Source organism: Lagopus muta, chromosome 8 (genome assembly GCF_023343835.1).
Source record: "Lagopus muta isolate bLagMut1 chromosome 8, bLagMut1 primary, whole genome shotgun sequence".
Classification (NCBI taxonomy): Eukaryota; Metazoa; Chordata; class Aves; order Galliformes; family Phasianidae; genus Lagopus; species Lagopus muta.
In genome coordinates, this window is record NC_064440.1 from 12,380,927 (window position 1) to 12,395,276 (window position 14,350).

Sequence of the window (14,350 nt, forward strand, 5' to 3'; positions counted from 1 at the left end):
AGTATTCCATTGCCAAAATTAATAGGTAAATGAACAAAGTGAAACAGACCATTAGACCCACTGTAATATTGTAGTTGCTGGATTGTGGCACAAAAACAGAAACTAATGGGTAAATATAATCATATTATAGTGACAAGAGCTATCTATGTATAGTACACAACTATGATTATACAATTGAAGGCAGTCAACCATTATGAAATATGATTTAGTAGACAGACCAATTGCAGGTAATCTTGCTTAGAACAATACTATCCTTGGTCAGTTTGTTTTAGCCGATGGAAAATGATAAATGGCAGCTATTTCTTTTCTAGCTTTTCAGAATTTCATTTCAATTTTGCTCTGATAATTTTCATAATCCTTTACTTTTTTATATTATCCTGGACTACAGCACTTGAATTTCTGTGCTTGCAAAAATGTTCCTGAGGCACGAACAGTTTGTTCCTGAATATTCATGCAAATAAGAATTTAGCCAAAGGTCTTCAGTGTAAATGTTCACTCTACCACCCTGAAATCTTTCTAATGCCCTTTTTTATTTCTGCTTTAAAATAATGCTTCATGATTTTAAGTGAATACTCAACATTTAATCAAGGTAAACATTTCATAAGCTGAACTATGTTTGTATAATAAGATTTAAAATCTATGAATAGCTAACATAATTATAGATTCTTTTAATGACCAGCTTGAGAGAGGCTGCAATATTGAATAATTCAGCGGAAAGGATACAAAAATATGCAGGTTTATTTCCATTGGACTTAGTATACTGATTTAGGCCAGTAAGATGGTGAGTTAACTCCTTAGTTACTGCATCTTTCATGAAGTTTCACTCTAGTATGAAATAAATGAATAACTGCAAAAACACTAAAATTCAGATACATAGAGAAAAGAACATGTCAATCCAGAGCTTGTTAATGCAAATTGACAGTCAGAAGCTAAACACTGATGGATTGAAAAAGCCAATGTTGTGTTCTTGTATGGGAATAGACAGGTGTATCTTGCACAATTTAAATGAGCAACTCTACGTCTGATTATTGGAGTCATCCAATGTAACTTAAAACACCTTTTTGGGCCGTCTCTGAGAGCCAGGAGAGAGAATGAAGTTTCTTCAAATTATGCCACTCAAGAATTTACAAGTCATAGAAATAGATTTAATGCTGCTTTATTCTGCTCAAGTATTTCCAAGTATTTTAAATGCAGGAGAGAGTTGAGTTGCACTCCATAGGTATGTGGAAATGATCATTTGCTTCAAATTATTTTCACTGATGAACAACTTTTGAAGAAATATATAGTCATAGTAACGTGTTGTAGGTTCAAGGAGAAGTATAAAATAAGGCACATAACTAGCCTGTGCTAGAGCCAGCACTGCTCATTTCATCTTCAATGGCAGACCACCCATGGATTTTTCCATATAGCAAAATTAAACTCTGCAGAAATACCTGAGATAATTTAGAGGGAAATCTAAACTTGTGTTTTAGCATACTTTTCATACCTGTTTTCACTGAACAGTACATTAATTTGTATTGCTAATGCCATATGGTTTGTTACTTGGATCCCTTTTTATTTTACGCTAGATTTTATTGAATGGACACATTTTTTTTTAGAAACACAGAATGATTTGGGTTGGAAGAGACCTTTATATGTCGTCTAGTCCAACTCCTGTGCAGTGAACAGGGACACTTACAGCTCAGTCAGGTTACTCAGGAACTGGTCCAGCCTTACCATGAATGTCTCCAAGAATCTCACAGAATGGCCTGATTTGGAAGGGACCTCAAAGATCATGAATGTCCAACCTCCCTTGCCACAGGCAGGGCCACCAACCTCCACTTTTAATACTAAACCAGGATGCATAAAGTCCCATCCAACCTGGCCTTGAACAGCTCCAAGGACAAGTCATCATCCACACCTCTGGGGAATCTGTTCCAATGCCTCACCACCCTTATTGTAAAAAACTTTTTCCTTATAGCCAATCTAAATCTCCGTCTTTTAGTTTGAAACCACTTCCCCATCCTTTCACAACAGAGTTGCTATGACTCTGTCCCCTTCTTTCTTGCAGCCCCCCTTTAGATACCAAAAGGCCACTGAGCTTTCTCTTCTCCAGGCTGAACAGCCACAGCTTTCTCAGATTGTTCTCATAAGAGAGGTGTTCCATCCCTTTGATGATTTATGTGGCCCTTCTGTGGATGCACTCCAATAGGTCCATATCTTTCCTGTGCTGAGGACTCCACATCTGGATGCAGTACTCTAGATGAGGTCTCAACAACACAGAGCAGAGGGCCAGGATCACATCTGTGATTCCTGGCCATGCTGCTTTTGATGCACAGTTTTTTATGTTTTTCTTTTTATGTTGAGAGGGCACAATTCTGGTTCATGTCCAACTTGCCATCCACCAATACTTCCAAGTCCTTCTTGAATCAATCCTTTCATCCTCAGCTTGAATTGATAGTGGAGTTTGCCAGGACCCAGTGGCATGACCTTGCTGATTTGTTGAACCATACAAGATTCTCCTGGGTCCACTGTTCAGCCTGTCTAGATCTCTCTGGATGGTATCCCATCCCTCAGACGCATTGTTTGCACCACACAACTTGGTGTCATCCATAAACTTGCTGAGGATGCACTTGATCTTACAGTCTGTGTCACTGATGAAGGAAAAGCAGTTGCCAGTGAAGACTGAGGCAAAAAGTTGTTGAATACTTTTTATTGCTTTCATTCTCAAAAATGAAGGACAGCCAACAGAACTTGCAAATACAAATGTAGATCTTGAAACCTTAGTCCTCAAAGTCCTGCTTCCATTTATCAAATAACTATTGTTGCAGCACACTGCTTAATGTGAGCCATTGCTATGATGAGTGAAACCTATGACAAAACAATAAAATCTTGAATGCTCTAAATGCAGAATTAGGTGGCTAGTTGAGTGATAATATATTGCCTAACCTAATGAGAAGACATTACCTTTAAATAATGGACCACATCATAGATTTAATTATCCCAAGGCAAGGTAGTAGGTGCTTCATGCAGACAAGGTCAATTACCTTATCCAGAAGAGCCTGTTTGAAGTGTATTATGAATAATTCACAGACTTAGAAATTCGCTTTGAAAAAGTGTCCCAACTATAATGTGGTGAAAGCATTCAATTTCTTTCTTAATGTATTTAAGATAACACCCAAAGGACAATTATGGCTGCTTAACCATAAGACTACTCAAGTGACAAGAAATGACAATTGTATGGTCAAATTCATGTTCATGCATTTTGCAGAGCGAAACATTGTCATCGTAGCATATTCATATGAGGTCACAAAAAGCTGATTTCAAACATCATATTGGTAGCTTTAAATGCCAAATGAAATTTCGACCAATATGGATACCTTTATTAATCTTTCTCAGTAGAGAAAATCAGTTGTCACTGTACTAGCTTTGGCTAATAAGGGTTTTTACTTCTTTGGCTTTCTACTCTTAAAGCAAAGGTTCACAGAAATTGACTAACTTTTATGGTTTTGTAGTGTCTGCTAAACCTGAAAGTGGAACCAAAACATTTCATTTTCCATCTTTAATCGGAAGACCAGTGTTCTGCTGTGAGAGCTAAATCATGCTGTTTCAAGGAAAGTATTGTTGCTGTCTAAGACTATTTAGCATTAGAGTTAAAATGTGACACTAGCTATGGTAACAAAATACATACTCACTTGACATATGGTGACCTTACGTGTGAATTAGAAATGCAATAAACCTGAAAGTCTGGGGAATAACGTGCTCTCTCAGCATATTTTGATTCCACAGGCAAAACAATAACCTTAGCTTTCTCTCTTTGACTTTGCAATAAGTGATAATGGCCAGGGGAAATCCCTTGGGGGCTGCAGAATTCTAAGATGCCTGGCAAGAAGATGGCTAATTTGTCAGGTACCTCAGTTTAAGTGTCTAAATGTAATCATGACATTTCATGGCCTTTGAGTTTACTTGTTTTATTTGCTTGAAAGGGAAAGTTCAGCAGAATTTTAGAGGGTGCTATAGAATTGCGTATCTAATGAGGCGTACAACCAGCCTAATCCTGTTTCCATTCAAGTCAATGTCAAGAATCCCATTTAGTTCAGCAGGCACTGGCCCAGCATTCCTAGCACTTTCAAAAGGTAATAAGCTACTAAAATAAGTGATGAAGTCGAAACAACCAAAAAGAGACAGGAAAGAAAATTTGCATTAATGCAGAAATAGTGGAAAACAGAAAGCATGGGAGCTGTGATTTTTGTATACTCACTCATCTATCCTCTATTTTGAACCTATTCACAAAAAAAAAAAAAAAAAAAATCCCTTCTCTCCTCCTTTACGCTGTCACAGGCCTCCACCCCAGTGGTTTCTGATAACACAGGAAGACTTGATGAAGACCAGTTTGAGTTTAAGAGTCTTGCTAGGTGATGTACTTATCCACATGCATTAATGTGAGCAGATGTTTACATAGTAGTGTTAAGTAAACCAGCTGTTTGGGAGTCATCTATGTATTTTATTTAGAAGTAAAGCTGTATGTTTAAATGCTTAAAAACCTTTAGTCACAACGTAGAGAAGAAAAGAAACCCAATTTTAGGTGAATAAACCTCATCCTGTGTTTGGGGATTGTTACCTTTACACACATCAGCTTTCTATATATCTGAATTTACAGTGCAATAGAGCTGTATCTTACCTGAATCTCAGGGCATCTACTTTTTGTCTTGAACAGTTGCACGTGAGTGGAGTGGAAGAAAACAAAGAGCACAGAACGAAATGCTGAGTTGAGGGGGGGGAAATAATCACACATCACTTTTCATTACGAGAGGTTGTATATTGCTAATTATTTTTACATGTCTGTCTAATAATAAGGCATGCATCAGGGTAATGTTCATCTTTGTGTTTGTTCTACTTTTCAGATTCAAGAAAAAGTGTAATCTTTAGGACTGTGTTACAGCCATAAACATGTAACTTTTTTTTCTTAATTCCTTAATGTCAAAGAAATTGAAAAAGCTTCTTATGTGAAGGCGTGCATAGGTACAGAGAGAAGAATTTGGAGACAGAAGCTCTTGCGTGTTTTTCAGAGTAGCTTGCCTTTCACAGACTCCCTCTATGTTCAGTGGGACTAGCTGTAAAATCTGAAACTTTGCTATGATTTTGGTACTACTGGTTTCTACTCGTTTTGAGTAAGGCACATTTAATTAAGAAGAATTACTGTTGGAAGGAAAAACAATGGTGTATGTGGTGATCTTGTGGGATTCTGTTTCGATTGTGATCCAGCTTTCAAGATTCACCTTTAATCATCAGCAATTAAAGACTTGTGGTAGAAAGATATGTTGTGCGTGTAAAGGTCTTGATTCTTATTTCATTAAGTTTGTAGGTTGGCTGAATGGTTCTGATGATGATTCTTTCATCGCTCATAGATAGGACACCTAGAGGTAGACATCTTAGTTGTGGTGAAAATGAGAGGAAGTAAACATGAAAATAATTACTGTGGAAAATCAGGACTGTAAACCCGTAGAGCGTATATTCCATGAGAAGAAGAAAAAAAAAAAAAGAAAAAAAGAAAAAGTATTTTATTCACTTACTGCAGCTTATAGTGCTGTGGCAGCTAGTGTCCTTGAAGTTGAGGGCTCTGCTCCAGTAGTGCTAAGAAATCAATAGATGAGGCTAGGTCATCTTCAGCTGTACTGGGGTAAGATGCGTGGAACTTTCACTGAGAACAGAGAGTGTGATGTCTGAAAACTTTCAAGCTTTGTGGCTTGATGCACAGTTATTTTTGTTTTGTAACCTCTGCCCATTCCAGTATTCACTACAGTGGTGAAGCTACAGCCAAGTTCTTCCTTCTGCTTCAGGAGCAGAAAATTGCCTCTTGAGCTGAATATTATTCCGCGTTAGTGAGTCCAGGTCTACAGAGTAGTTCATACTCTATCCGGTGAAGAAATATAATTACGCACTTGTATATATATTCTTCAGTTTGCTGCAGTTGTACAGAGATATATACAGGAGCCTGAGAGCAATTAAATAGCAAAAACTAAGTAGAAGATCTATTTTAACGATGTAAACTCATTTTAACAGGGTGAATGAAAAAAGAGCTGCAAATTGATTAAGCTGCTCCACAGAGAAGACAGACTGTTGTCATTCTGACCTTTAAAGCTGTTCAGGATCTAACAATAGGAGGATCTTCTGAGTACAGTGTTCTCTGATTTTTTTCATTTATATTCTCTTGTTTTTCTCCTTACATACTGGCTCGGAGCCAGTTCATTTCATGGTTTTGCATATGTTCTGCTACAGGCGTATTTTTCCTAAGTGCCCAATTTCACTGCACTCCAACCTACCTTAGGATGATAAATGATGCCCCTACTGCTCCGACCAACAGAAGTGTAATTGCAGGCTGAGAAGGGAACAGCTGAACCAATGCCATGCTATTAGTTGGAGTATATCCTTAAGTTGAAACTGACTGCATTTGTTTATTGCAGTTGAATTTCCAGTTCCTCCTCTTAAGGCATTAACTACTGACGTTAATTGTAACATTGAGAAAAGCAGAATTGCTTAGCAGTTGAAAGCAATGTCAAATCAACAGTTATTTATTTACCATTTCTCTGCAATGTAACACATCAGACTATAAAGAAGTTTAATGAGTTGCAGTAGTACTTCTGGCCTTTCAGAGATACCGGGAAGCTGTACGAGTGGTTTTGATAGTGCTTGTAGCTGAGCATTCTCCTCTGTGGTGCTGGGCATCTAGATGAATGCAGTTAGGATCATAGAAAGTACAGCTGAGTGTTGTCTTTTTCTGATTAACGTGTTTCAGGAGCACTAAGTAAACATAAAGTAAAGTTCACTTGGCTCTCAAAGAGTTCAGAAGAGTAGGAGAAGAGGGGCTGAATCTGGATTTCACTCTGCTTGCTGGCCCCCAGTTAGTATAAGACTTGGACTTATGCCTGGAATATTCTCTAAACACTGGGTATTTGTCTCTTCCCTCTTTTTTTTTTTTAACGTTGTTCATCTTTTAGAGTACAGCATATTTTGTGTTCTTATATTTTAAACAGTCTAGTATAAATCTAAATACGTAGCTATGTTGCTTTTTTTTTTTTTTTTTTTTTTGACTCTGACCATTATATAAAGCTTTACGGAGAACAATACCAGATTTCTCCAATCAAATATACACACTTGCCCAATTAATGTTACAGGTAATTTCAGTTGTTCACATCTAATTTTCCAAATGGCTCTTTCCAAAACAGAAGCACTATACCACTAATGATTCTGATCGCTATTATCAGTTTTGAGAAAATCCCCTCATTTATTCAAGTAGGGATTTCAGCTTCAAAGTGATTAGCAATATGTTATTACCTCTTCTAATTCATGTTCTAATAGGAACATTTTTTTAAAATTTTCATTCCTGTTCAAAACTTTAGCATATTTACCGATGATGATTTGTGATTTCTTTAAGATTAATCTAAGTCGTGGAAGTCAGTACTTATTATCAGTCACATACAGGAACCAGTTCATGGTTACACTTCAAAAAGACACTGTGGAAATGACATTGTCTCAATGACTTTCTGATCAAATTCATTATGTGTAAGTAGATGTTATCTACTGTCTATCTCTAACTGTCTGGCATGCTGGTATTAGAAAGGCAAGGTGTGTTCTTGTGGTTTTGTGAATCAATATTGCTAACAACTATTCTCTTTACCTAAATCTAGTTTTTATTATTCCTATAGGCTTTCATCACAAGTTTGATGACAACAAAATTAACCTGTCTTTTTCAGAGAGTTGTCAAACCAAGACAATGTATTTCAGTCACTAGTAGCTGTGCTAGTGCAGTGTTAGCAGGAGAGAAAAAAAAAAAGGGGGGGGGAAAAGTAGTAATGAGGATACTTTTTTTGTTAATGCATATCCTGGAAGAAGTTCTGTTGAGTAAGGTAGTTCCATTTTTACTCAGATACTTTTCAAAATAACTATTATTAGCATACGTAATATCTCCCGAAGGACTAAGCAAAGATTGCACTCCACAGCATGTTTTCCCGTAACTTACCCAGTTTCTTATTAGATAGCCCAAGTGTCCCCATTTTATCTATTTTCATCTTCTAATCTATCAAATTGCATTTTGCTGTGGGCATGATCCAACAGACTTCCACAAATAACTGCAAGTATTGGATTAAGCCTTGTATTATTTCCACTCAACCTTAATCCAGTTGACTTGTGACTATAAACTTTGGCAACGTACCAGGTTGTAGACCTGGATTTTTTTAGACCTGGATTTCTGGACAGAGAGCTTAGGCAGACAGACAGATGAGAGTATATGGGGCTGGGAGCTTTGCAAATCTGGGGACTTTGCTGTACAGATTCACTGTCGCAGCACATTGAGTGTGTGAGATGTAAAGTGTTGCGTGCAAGGTCTCTCTGTTACTCTCCATCCGTGCCCCATCCCAAGTGCTTGAGCTCCCACTATGGCTCTCTCAGGATCAAATGGATAAATACAAAATTATTTTCCCTCTTCCACCACCTTCAAAAATGGATTATTCAGGCCTTTTTTTTCAGTCTCTTAGTACTTATGGATCTTCGTCTTTTTTTTTTTCTGCCCAGTGACATCCAGAGTTTGTCTAATGAATTCTTACAGCCTGAATCTGTTTATAACATCTTGAAGCAGTCACTAAAATAGATGCTCACAAAAGGTCCCATCCAGTTTCAACCAGTCTGTGCTTCTGTGAATAGGTCATCCTTAGTGAGCACAAGTAAGCACAAGTAGCCGGATTTCCCTGGAACCAGATCTACTTGTAACAGTTGCTGCATCTGGGCAGTTTTATCCCCAGAAAGTTATCGTGAATGGATGAGCTGTGAAGTGTTTCTTCTTGGCAGTCTTGCCACGGGCAGTTGCTTGTAATATAATTTTTACAGTGCTGTAAAAGTAGTTGCTTTAACACTCCCATGAATAACAGGTGCACACTAAGTTTTCTCCTGATGAAATGATTGGCATACAGTTTGTTGCACCATTCACAGTCTTTGATGCTTCTGCTGTTGACTCCTATCCACTCTGATGTATTTCTAGTCTCCAAAATTTCTTCCTCTATGAAAACTTCAATGGCATTTCCCCATTGCAGGAGATGGCCTTCCAGTGGAAATGAGCAAGTTGGTACTGGTGAAAATATGAGGCTGAGGAACAGAATAAGCAATTAAATGACAACATATGCAAGCATCATCTTATTTCTCTTGTTTTTGCTGGTTATACCTTTAAACTCCAGACTTTTTCTGAGCTGGACCTGCTTCTCTGGCCCAGGCAGGGCCAGGCTAGAAACACTGTGGCTTACCCATTGCCATTATTCACTTGCAATTGAATCCAGACTACTGGCACAGATCTGGACCCAGCACAAAGGAGGGATGTGCAGTGATGCTGTGGGCCTATCTGTTAAGGCAGTGTAGAGTTGGTTTATCTGAATTTACTAGCTAGTATTAATACAAACAGAGAAAATGAGAATGGGAAAGAAAACTTGAATGAGGGAGAAAGATTTGAAAGCATGACAGACAGATCTGAAGTGAAACTGAGCTGAAACATGGAAGATGAAAGGAATGAGGGAGAATGCTTTGTTTCAACAGGATAGAATATCCAGTCCACCATCAGCAAAAGCAAAGCTCCTGAAGGTTCACAGCTGAACTTTTCTGTTTTCTAAATGTCCTAAAAGCTGTAATCTTCTCTGCATTTTTTGTTTTAGATTGTTTTTGTTGTTGGGTTTTCTTCCTCACCTGTCTTAAGCTGTTCACATAGTCTCTCTTTCTGGCTCAAGTCCCATTTGGCATACTTCAAGAAAGTTGTCACTTGGCCAGAAATTTATTGAGAAAACAATCCAGCCTGAGCTGTCAGGCTGCTCATAATATTTTCAGTCATCTTTGGCCTTCTGCAAAAATGACATGTACTAGGCATAAAATTTTACTCTGGTTGTAGATTCAATCTTCCTCATCATATATGACTCTTGGAGTCTCAAATCCCTATCTGTTCTCAACTCTGTGTCTCCAAGGGTTGATGCTAATTTTGCTTTACTGAAGTACTTTAAGTGTTGTATGGAATAAATCTGTCATTGCATCTCAACAGTCCTGAATATTAGCCTCCTTCTAAATTTAGGAAAAGCAAAAGTCCTTGTTTATTTACATTCTTTTTGTCCATTCTCTTCTGTGAAAATACCTTAACAGTTTCAGGAAGAGCAGTGTGATAGCAGCTGCTCCAAAGAGAGAAGAGGACAAATGCTACTGTTTTGTTTGTTTTCTTTAAGGGATTACTTCAGCCTGAAACTGTATAATAGCAGTGTACCTTGGCGACAAAGCTGAATAATGAGAAAGGAAAAAGTCAGCAAAGTACTGCCTTTTTTCTTTTCATTCTAACCACACTTTAAAAAATAAATAAATTAGGGACAGATTTTTTGACTTAGTAACATTTTCCAGGGGAGTAGGTCCTCTGTCATTAGCAGAACTGCTTCAGTTTACAATAGCTGCTCTGAATAAGAATTACAGGATGTGGCCAAAAATTGAAGTCAAATTCAGTGGAAATCTTAATAACATTGTCTAGCAGCACTGCTATTCGGTGTAGAACGGCATCTGTACTGCTGCTGTGTTTTGACCTCATATGGTTTCCAACACGGTTGCATTTGTTGTCTCTGAAAATCAAGACAATGGTATTTGGGTGTCTGTTTAAAGAAGGATAAAGGATAGTAAAACCTACTTGTACAGTTGGCATGGGGAACTTGTGGGTAAAATGGAGTGAGTATTAATTGGACATTATAGATCTACTGAAAAGAGAGGGAGAAAGCATAAAACAAGCATGTGTCATATAACAGCATTGTAGTATGGTACAAAAGTATTTGGACGATCTGGTGGCTCAGTGAACAATGTTCAAAGGAATCATGTCACTGGGGATTTTTTTCCATGTATCATATTAAATACATTATTGTTTTCCAAGACCTTAAGTTAAAAATAGGGTTTTTGTTGTGATATGCAGAAAACTCAGTATCACCTCAGAAAAAGATGCCGCTTTCTACCTGCTGCAGCAGAGCCACAAGAATCTCACAAGGGTCTGTAAAACCAAAGAGCAGTTTTTTCACCATTAATTCCCAGAACCTGCTTCAAGAAGAGACAGAATATACTAGTAAATGCAGCACAACCCAAGTTCCTATCACTGTGTATTAGAAGTATATTCTCCCAGCGTTCTGAACTGTTGTTCAAACCAACGCAGGTTGAGTCATTAGTACTGTAGACTTCTTTGTGGAGCAGATAGCTGATACAAATTTTTATTTTGCATTATTCATTCAATGTAGAATAATTCTCCAGTTTATCCAAAATTTTGACCAAAATTATTGTAAACATTTCTTTTTTTTTTTCCTGCCTGAAAAGGTCAAAGGGGCTGACTTAGATTGCAGTTTAGGCTAGGGATATGTTGCAATGGAAACAAATCAGAAGCATGGTAAGATCTTAGAAAATACATCTTTGGAATTTTTCTTTGTTCTCACTCTCTTACTACTTTCTCCTCTTCTTTTGAGAGGTTTTTAAGAATGGATCAGCTGGGTGCATAACTTGGCCTCTGAATTGGTTTTTGGATTCAGTTATTCAGGTTGGCATTGCAGTGTGTATGTGTATATGTCTACTAACTAATCGTTTCATGTGACATACAAGATACTGGATGAGGTTTTGATGCTGTTGAAGCGGTTGATGCAAACAGATATTTTATATTCTTGACTGCTAGCAGCCAGTTGCCTTCAATTGCTTTATTCTATTCAACAATCAATATTTTTCTATTTTTCATTGTTGATGTGTTTTCCACTTAAGAGAAAACAGCATAGATGTAACTTAGTCTATTTTTTTATTGATAGGATATGTAGGATATGTAAACATTAGATTTAATTCAGTTCTCTGCTGAACTCAGTGTGACTTCAGAGAGAAAACTGAACATAAGACTGCCAAAAGAATGTTGTTTCAGTACAATATGGTTGGTTTCAATAGTTCAAATGCATACAAATAAATTGGCTTGCTGTGGTAGTTGAAAAAACCTTAAACTGACTTGTTTTAATATCTTGGATAACCCTAGAAGCCTTCTCTGTGTTAGGATATGCAATTATTGGAGATGGATTTTCAGTTTGTACAGCACAGGACTTTAACATGGAATATACTTTATCTTGTTATATTTCTATCATTAGATTTTTGTTTGTAGCAATAACAAGAGCTACCTGGCAAACGATGCCGACAAATCTTGAAAAATATTCAAAATATAATACTGTTAAAAACACATGGCTTATTTTAACTCATGCTTTATAAACATAAAAGTCAATGGCAAGACTTTCTGCCTATATATAAGTAAATTGTCTCCATGTAAGTTGCTAGGGATCAATATACACTGTAATTTAGTGCAAAATGCTGTTTCAATATGCTGCTTTCCCCATCCTCCAGCTTCTGAGTGTCTATACAAAAATATTTTTGAAATAACTTCTGCTATTCAAACATGAACAAACCTAAAACCTTTAAAATAATTCATATTTCTAGCAATACCAATGTATTCTAATAGAGAAAGAAAGAAAGAAGGGAGAACTGTCACTACAACAGAGATTTAAACGAACAGACATTTTCTAGTAAGTTTTTTAGAGGGACACCTAATCCCAGTATGTGCTCAGCCACTCTCATGACTAGAAGAGCAATACACGATGCAAATGAATTTAATCTCAAGACCCATCTCCTTCTAAGGATCACTAGAGACAACCTACACGTGTCTCACTGCTATTGTCCTCATAGTCCTCAGCCTCTGTGCTCATGATCTGTACTGACTGCTCCAGTTTTGCTTCGGGTGAAATACATTCTGTAGAACTAACAGTGAACTGTGCAGTTAAGCACACTGATAGAGCAGATAGTGGCAATCTGCTGAAGAACTGGCATCTGAAAGGAGCTTACTTTGTGCCTCTCAGGATGGGGGAAAATTGAGTTTTTGTCTGTGTGCTTCAGTATGCCAGGGTATGTGTATATATAACAAAGTTTTCAATCTTACTTGGGCATCTGGATGCTTAGTAGCTGTTGAATAAATCAGTAGATGCAAAGAGCAGCAAGACTGTAGAGATAGAAAAAAACATCAAGATGGTCAACTGAAGATAAGACCTCTTACTCTTTCCTTTCAAAAAACCTATGCCAACTTTTCAGTGAGCAAATTGAGCAGATGGGGAGGAATAACTTGTAAGAAACTATTTTCTAGTTTTCTTAGAAATTAACTTGGTCACTTAAGGCTTGTTTGCTTTGTCTGGTTTGGGATTGTTCCACGCATTTTCTCCTTTGGTACCATGGTATGAAGTTCAAAGACAGCCTTAAAATAATTATTATAACTGATTTTTCTTCAGCTCTAAATAGACAAAAATGCATAGGAAATTGTACTTTTATTTGTTCCATAGTGGTTTTACTTCATTGTTTGTTTGTTTGTTTACTAAATAGGACGTTATTGGGTACAATTTAAGCAAATAATGAAAAATTGACAAATAATTCTCTCATTCAGTACAGGTTACTATTTCAAGCTTTATCAAGTAATTTCCCAGTAATATAGTAAACTGTTTCACTGGCCACAACAATCAACTTACGCAACAACAGCTAAAGGGAAAAGAATAAAAACATTCTTTGTGTTGACAGTAATATGAAACAGAAAATGATTGTGCACACTTTTGTATGATGAATCCTTAGATGTTCTAGGATTGTGGTTTTGTAATGAGTATCACCGCATATTGGTCAGAATCTTCTTGTTTTAATTGTTTGTATCATGAGAATGGAGTTACTTCCTATTTTTATTTTCCTTTTTTCATGAGTTTACAGTTCAGCAGCCTAAGCTTGGAAGGAAAACAAATATGAATTAATTTTACCATGTGATTCTAAAACTCATTTTAATTAGTCTCTTGGAATCTACTGTTAGCCTTGATTGCATTTCATATTTTACACTTTCTTGCTTTGTATAATGAGGAATGCTGCCTACTAATAATGTTAGTAGAGCAGAAGAACATACTGATACATTTTTCTACATTAGATTTGCATTTTATTTTTGGAAGCACCTGTGATCAGAAAGTCTTGATATTTCAGTTTAGCTAATTTTTACCATCTACCTGTACAATGTAATTCATTACATTTCTTGATTTAAGGATTAAGAAGTCAATGAAAAAGTTATCTGAGCTGGAAGACAAATTCAATTTTAGAAAAATGTTAATCTGAGGATTTAATTGTATCTGAATCTGCTTGATATATCTATTAATATTGGATGTTTGATGTATAAGAAATTATGAAATTTAAACAAAAACTATTTTGGTTTATATAAATACATAGAGCTCCTGTAGATAGAAAATAGTTTCATAGAGATAATTCATAAGTAGGGAAATCTTTTTCC

The 14,350-nt window shown here is 36.7% G+C and overlaps 1 protein-coding gene across 3 annotated transcripts in view; it reads left to right on the top strand.

Annotated features, from left to right (window-relative positions):
• CNTNAP5 (contactin associated protein family member 5) overlaps window positions 1–14,350 on the top strand; it is a 263,158-nt gene that overhangs the window by 198,655 nt on the left and 50,153 nt on the right. The window lies entirely within an intron of this gene.